At 32.3% G+C, this 6,415-nt stretch overlaps 1 long non-coding RNA gene across 1 annotated transcript; it reads left to right on the forward strand.

Moving 5' to 3' along the window:
• The first annotated feature begins 5,628 nt into the window (after positions 1 to 5,628).
• Positions 5,629 to 6,415, forward strand: LOC108221313 (uncharacterized). The gene is made up of 2 exons (XR_010292339.1): positions 5,629 to 5,907; positions 6,132 to 6,415. It is a non-coding gene; the product is annotated as an uncharacterized LOC108221313 (long non-coding RNA).

A 6,415-nucleotide genomic window follows, 5' to 3' on the forward strand; every position in this document is an offset into this window, starting at 1 on the left:
CTCACTAACATTGTCACATTCCTCCAATTTTTTTGGATTGGTTGTGCACAAAAACATCATTATCTATGATATGACGGTCTATAACTACCATTGTTTGCCTTAACTTTGTTTTTTTAATATTGTATAAACTAACGGCCTTTACTTAAAAGGTGCTTAAACGAGCAAACAGATATTATGAAAATGTCGCATGAATACTATTTTCATGTATACAAAGTAAACCATATAAAAATTAATAACAACAAACATGTCCGATTCGCATGAATACTATTTTCATGTATACAAAGTAAACCATATAAAAATTAATAACAACAAACATGTCCGATAAACAAATCAAATATTATAAGAGAATAACCAACAGACATATATCGCTAACAGTTAATTTATTGACCTTTTCATCCATCAATATCATGTTAAGATTATACTCTCCTTTCGCGTTTGGATTTGTCGACTCCCACATCCGACAAACTCTTGCTCCTATCAGCCAATTATTTCTATCGCTATTCAAAGCATATGACATAGTGTAACTCATTATTGTATTAGATAGCGAAGATAAATAGACACAAAAACATTGTTTATGCTAAATTTTATGATGCCCAGCCTTAATTTATAGGGTTTGATTTGAAAAAATACCGGCTTATCAGAAATATTTTCAGTTTTTAAAATACGCCTTTTCCAAAAATATGATCAGTCTTGGAAAAGAAGTAAGCCTTTTTTGGTATCAAAATAATTGAAAAGAAATTTCAAATTCTGATTTGATATATATTAAGGTAGGTAGTTTTTATTTTTTGATATATCGCGAAAGGTAATTTTGAAATTTTCTTCCAATATATCCGAACTAAAAAAGGTAATTTTTATTTTTGATAATAAAAAAGGTAGGTAGATTTGATTGTTGATATTTTGAAAAAGATAGTTCTGAAACTTGCTTCCAATATATCCGAAACTAAAAAAGGTAGTTTTAATTTTTGATATTTTTCATCGAAAAATTCTAGAAAATTAGAAAAATAGAACCGAGCTATCTTTGATATTTTTCATCCAAAAATTCTAGCAAATTAGAAAAATAGAAGCGAGCTATCTGAGAGGCGTCACCTACACGCCTTAGAGCATCTCCAATAAGCTCTTTATTTGAGCTCTTAAATTAAAAAATAAAGAGTCATGCCAAATTTTGAGCTCCAAGAGACTCCTAGAGGCTCTTTAAAAGCCTAAGAGTCTCTTCTCTCTCCTCAATTGTAGGAGCTACTAGATAGCTCTTAACTAATATTATATTATAAGTTTGTTCCACTTACTTTCTTTCTTTCCACTTTCTTTTGTCTTTTTATGAGTTCAATGTACTTTTAATAATATAAAAATAAATAAAGAGTGGATATAAAGAACATTGTTGGAGTACATGTACACTAAATTGCTAATATCTAATAATTTATATTATATTTAAGAGTGATTCTAAGAGTCTATTGGAGATGCTCTTATGCTTCTCCTTTATATAAGTATATTGATGATTAACTGATTGTACATGACCGTGAAACGGTTTCAATTTATTGGGCCCCGAAAACGTTCACGATCTGGCCTGCACCCAACTTCACTATACAAGATTTTGCCGATAAGTTAAGTAGCGGTATGGTGATGGTCTTTTTTGGGCGTAATCAAATACCATGGATCGGCGTCATAGTTGGTGCAAGGGCTAACCAAACCATCATTTTAACTGCAACATATTGTTTAAAAGTCCTGGAAATGACAGTAGATGCATCTTCACAAGCTCTTTGTGAAGTTTAATGGTGATGATAAGAATTCAACAGATTAAAAATTTCGGAAAATATGAAGGTTATGACTACGAGTACATTGAAAAAGTAAAGACAAAGTAATTTAACAAAAAAAAACAAAGTAAAGGCAAAGAAGACGACTAGGGGTGAGGCCTGGGGAAGACACGCGTTTTTATTAGAAAAATATATCAACGAATCCTCTATATCATGTCCACATTCGTAATCATTTTTATAACTAATGATAATGGGGCCAGCTGTTCACCCGTGTCAACAATATATGAATTTCAATTAATAATCAAAATTAAAATTCAAAAAAATATTATTTCTAAAAACAATTGTTATAAAATTTTAATTTGTTTTATATTTAATTTTATTGTATACAAATTACTATAATTAAAATACACTCTATCCATGTCAAAAATTTATATTGTAAAAGAAACATCAAATCCGACACTTTAATTATATCATATCGAATTCCACATACCCGAATAATATACGCAATGTACCTTTGCTGCTATCATACGACATGGAGCACGAAGCATCATTTTAAACATCGGAATACCGTCAATAACATCAACAACCTACGATCTCCTCTCAGGTGTATTAACTTCCAGTGCCTCGAGTAAGGCACAATATGCAGCGCAAAATTCGAAATCCAAATATGGGTGGTGGTTTAGACAAGAAAATGACATTTTTTTATCATCGAATGGATCTTCGTCGGGGCTGCTCAGGGGCTTCAGTATTCGTTAATATCCTCCAATTGCACTAGTTTTCTAAGTGAATGAATAGCATATGATAAGTTGTTTTGTAATAGTTTTTTGAGTAAAGTAGAGTACTAAATTTGAGGAAAAACATAACACTACTAGTATCATAGATAATGTTGTGATGCGGTAGAGAAAATGTTTTGATACGATAAAGAAATGTTGTGCAACGGTAAAAAATCACATATCTGAATATTAAAATTTTATTTTTTGTGTTATGATTTAGGTATTGAACATTCTAATCAAGTTGTACATAACATGTTTATTAAATTTTAAAGTTGATTTCAACATAACTAATTTAACGAATTAACGTAAACCAACTGATTATTGTTACAAAATAATATGTACGACCACCTTACTTTCGAAACTGGATTCGCCGCTGCCCACGGATCCATTAAAGGGACTTTTGAGAAAGATGAAAAAGGAACTTAAGCTCAAAGCATCTCTCACTGAAGAACTAGAGCATGCATCAACCAGGTTCACGGGTAGATTTTTTCGGCTTGAAAAATAGAGTCCATTTGCGAGTTCCAACATCAGATTTGCATATAACTATCTATGTGAAGTACATAGCTTCGTACAAAAGATGTCCCAAAATAGGCAAGATGCTATAGATAAGTTCATCGAAGATATGTATATTTTATGTCCTTGTGTTGGTTTTTCTTCCTATAGGTCATTGAATATGAGAGAGATTTGATGTTGAATTGTATGTTTGTTGTTCCAACAATGTTGCTTAATTCAGTGTTCATTTCTGACATTCCGCAAAATTTTGTTATTTTCAATTATTGCTATGTGATCTTGTTCTGTCTAATTAAATGAAATGATGGTTTACCAAGTGGCAAATTTTATATGTTATACAAGCTATTTCAACTTCTTTTTTTTTTTGGATCCGGGGGGAAATGTTCAGTTTTGAATTCAATTCATTTCATATGTTTTCCAAAAAACTAAATGAGCAAGTTTCGATCAAACAAATTAAAATTTATAGATTAATTTGTAATCTTCATGAGTTATTCTTAAATAGATGCTCAAACGACATAAATGTCGATTAACCAAATTTTAGACCATGATGAAGAAGCACTTCACGAATAAAAATTTGATGAATTATATAAAGACTAAATTGCACTCTGGTGGTTTGTATTATAATTTTTTTGCACGTTAATGGCCAACATTTAAAAGTCAGCATTTGTGTGGCTGAAAAAATATTTTTTAAGCAATTAAATGGATCCACATGATTCGTCTACACGGCGTTAACGGAATGAAGGGTGTTTTGGGAACTTAATTTAGCGGGTTTATTTTTGTGTGTATATACATGTATATGTCATCTGCTTGAGTATGCAAAACAATCCTATGTTTTACTGGGCAGGAGAACAGAAAACTGAAGATAAATTATTGAATATTACCTCATATTCTGCCATTCCGCCATTCTTTAAACACACTGTATAAATGCGAAAGAGAGATGCAACTGCTATCCTAAATTACCTTCACCTCACCTCCCTAGTACTATAACCCTTGTATAAGAGTTAAACAGAAGATTTTCAGAAAATTGAAAGTAAAAAATGATCTGAGCTAATGAATAACATTCAAATGTTCACTGAATCTGAATCCAGATGTAGAAAATAATATAAAATTTAATAATAACTATTAACTAGTATATGTTTCAGGATTCAAACTACTCAAATCTCACTCAGCTACTTAAATTCCCCTCAGATGATGGAAACGTGACTCTTTACCTTCCTGTGATTTTGATTAGCTAGGGTGCTAGTCAGAACAGAAGTTAAACAACTCTAACCGAAGGCACTATTCTAATCAAGGATCTAGATGCTTGGTGTTTTATCTTGTGTTGTGCTAAAGTAATGATTTACTTCAAATTTTTTCTCAAGTTAGAATGAATTTGTCAGCTACATGCCTACATAAGTCCGCAAAAAACTCAACTCCATAAAAACTGTATTGTAAAAAAAAATCAAGTAGTTTGTCAAGGCCAGGATGATCAAATCTAGAAGTTTTGATGTATGAAGTTGTTCCAGTGCTCATTTTATCATATATTGAACACTCCGCATCAGGCAAAATGTTTACAAAAAGAATAAAATTTGAGTCAGAAATATCTATGAAGTTTTTGTTATAAATCTTCAATAAACCGCAGGACGATGGGTTTCTCCATCTTCAGTAAACCGCAGGATGATGGATTTCTCTATCTTCATTCTTTTGCGCAGACTCCTGTTTATTGGCAGTGCTAATTCTTACTTTTGCTGAGAGCGAGTTGTTTGTACAGTTTTCTGTCATTTCTATAATTCCACGTTAACCTTGTTTCCTTTTATTAACATCTATACAACTATCTCAGCAGCATGTTATACAACTATCTCAGCAGCATGTTATGGAAGGCATTCTTTAAGTTCCTTCTGCTGGAGAAGCAATGTCATTGGCTCAAGATGCAGTGAAAGCCATGGCAGAGAAAGGATATGTGCTCAGAGACGGAAGGGGAGGGGGGCAGGGGGTGGCTTTTGTCCCCCCAAAACATATAGATTTTGCAAGTTTACATGTAAAAGTTTGGGAAATTTTTTTGATACTTCACTTAAACTAATAAAATATATGAACATTGGCCCCCCCAAATTAAAAAAGCATGTGGACATCTATTGGGACTTGGGACAATGCTAACCAGATACTACAGACTCACACGGTCACACCCTTAAAATACTTATAAAACAAACTAGTAAACTATCAGTAAAGTAGAGACAAGTGAACAAGTGATACATACATGACATAACCCATTTCTCCTAGACTCAAGAAACAGATACTCTGTGTCTGAGATTCAAGAAATAACAAAAAGGACAGATTAAAGAACACATATCTTCCATTCCGGTAACAAATCAAGGTAAGATCTTCTTATCTTTATTACTAATTAATCAAATCATTACTATAATCCTATTGATTTAGGGTTTCGATATCCAATTCCTAATTGTTTTGTATTGTATACTTAATTAGATTTGTAACAACTAGAAAATGACAACAAAAAGGAAAGCTACTACTCTACATTCCTTTTATAAGAGAAAATCAGAGACCCAAAATGTTGAAGAAGATCAAGTAGAAACCTTGCATACTGATGTTGTAGAGCTTGAAGGATGTGATATTATGTTTCAGAAAGTGAAGTTGTTTTGTGCAAGTCATGAAATAGAAATTCCTGAAATGGGTGATCATTATCGAGCTGGCAGAGGACGTTCACGAGATCCTATTACTATTGAGCATCACTTTCGTGTTGATATATTTCTAGCTACCATCGATTCTCAGCTAAATGAATTAAATCATAGATTTCCAGAAAATACAGTAGAACTCCTTGTTTTGAGCTCAGCTTTGGATCCAACAGATTGTTATAAATCATTTGACATTGAAGCTATCTGCAGGTTAGCCTGTTCTTACTATCCTGATGATTTTTCAGAGAATGATAAACTCCATTTAAAATTTCAACTTGAACATTATATACTTGATGTTAGCCAACATCCTGAGTTTCAAATTCTGACTACTATATCTGAGCTCTGCCAGCTATTAAACAAGACAAAAAAGTCAGATATATATCCTCTTCTTGATCGATTGATCAGGTTGGTTTTGACGTTACCTGTTTCGACAGCTACAACTGAACGTGCCTTTTCAGCCATGAGCTTTGTCAAAACTAAATTACGGAACAAAATGGAGGATGATTTTCTGCACAATTACTTGATTACTTACATCGAGAAAGAAGTTGCTGAAAATTTTGATAATGATTCTATCATTGACATGTTTTACAAGATGAAAAATCGTCGATCTCAGCTTGCATAACATGTTTTAGTATAGTTTTCTAGGCTTTTGAAGTATGTAATGTATTACAGGAACTTTTATGTATGGTTTTGCCCCTCCAAAATTTATTCTTGGTTC

This window comes from Daucus carota, chromosome 5 (assembly GCF_001625215.2).
Source record: "Daucus carota subsp. sativus chromosome 5, DH1 v3.0, whole genome shotgun sequence".
NCBI classification, from domain to species: domain Eukaryota; kingdom Viridiplantae; phylum Streptophyta; class Magnoliopsida; order Apiales; family Apiaceae; genus Daucus; species Daucus carota.